Source organism: Helianthus annuus, chromosome 14 (genome assembly GCF_002127325.2).
Source record: "Helianthus annuus cultivar XRQ/B chromosome 14, HanXRQr2.0-SUNRISE, whole genome shotgun sequence".
Taxonomy (NCBI): Eukaryota; Viridiplantae; Streptophyta; class Magnoliopsida; order Asterales; family Asteraceae; genus Helianthus; species Helianthus annuus.
In genome coordinates, this window is record NC_035446.2 from 140,049,692 (window position 1) to 140,051,037 (window position 1,346).

Here is a 1,346-nt window from a genome sequence, read left to right on the forward strand (position 1 = left end):
TAATCATGTATTGCGAACTGCTCGGATAGTCAACCCGCAGTCGTTGGTATCGATAGATCCATGTCGATAATTAACATGCATCGTTTCCCTCTGTGTACGTGCTGGTTATGCGTAAACTACTCAAACTCTATACGTTATTATCAAACTTGTATGCTCACCTTTACATTTTATGTATTGACATTATTTTAACGTATGTGACAGGTGTTTAAGATGTTTGCTTGCTAGGGAGGCGAGGCTAGAATAAAGCTTTAGAGGCCCCCAACAAATAGTTGTCTGTCAGGAACAAGCAACTAGGGCATAGTTGTCTGTAGATCTTGTCAGGCTGGGTCTTTAGGAGTATTTGAACAATATTTAGATTTGTGATGTTTAAATCTGAGTTGTCGGAACAAAATTTCTTGTTTGGATGTTATCTGTAATAATGTATTTGTTTATTTGGGATACGGTATGGGACGTATCTTTAACTGAATTATATAGATAGTTGTTATGGAAACTTCTGGACAATCTATTTCGCTCAGTGCCATGCCCCGATGATTCCGCCATCGGTACACATACTTTAGCAGATACAAAAGCAGGCAATAAATGCAGCAAGCCCTTTGATGAGGCGAACTCTGCCTCACATGAACTTGTAAAGGGTAGAAGCAGAACATTATTTGATTTTTGTAAATTTTACATCTTCATGTCATAGAAAGTAGGTTGTTTATGTGATATTTATGATAGCTCTTGTTTGGTCACTATTGAGTTATGGTCTGTCTTTTATATTGAGGTCATGACTATCTGCATTTTTGTCTTTGTTTTGGGTTCGTACATTTATGCTTGTCTTTCTATCTAATGTAGTGATGGTCTGTACTTATTCAGATATCATTTGCGTTTGTGACACCTAGGCGTTGGCTGGAAAACAGGATGAGGCTTAAACTTGACTGATTTCTAAAGCCTAGGTAAATGGATGCAAATAGCTGAAATGTGTATTAAGTCTCGACATCAGTTTTGCCTTTGATTATAGAATGACCAATTTTTTTAGTAAAAATGAACATACTGCAGACTGAATCTTATATGTGACACCTTTCATGATCCTTATTTTGTCTCTTTGTTGCTACAATAGTTGATAAGTGGAAGAACGGGCTATGATTACAAGTCGGTTAGAAGATGGACTACCCAAAGGAAGTTGGGATACAGACTTCTTGAGTGCGACAAAGTAATGCTATATATGTGTATACATATAACTTCTCTTTTTTCAACTTATCATTTATTCTTGCTTAAATTTGGAGTCCTGACTATATATTTACGCAGATATTTGTCCCTGTTCATAAAGAAATACATTGGTGTTTGGCTGTAATCAACAAAAAAGA

The 1,346-nt window shown here is 36.3% G+C and overlaps 1 long non-coding RNA gene across 1 annotated transcript; it reads left to right on the top strand.

The window, feature by feature from the left end:
- The first annotated feature begins 1,048 nt into the window (after positions 1–1,048).
- LOC110905974 lies at positions 1,049–1,346 on the top strand. Its single transcript, XR_002573558.2, has 2 exons — positions 1,049–1,192; positions 1,288–1,346. It is a non-coding gene; the product is annotated as an uncharacterized LOC110905974 (long non-coding RNA).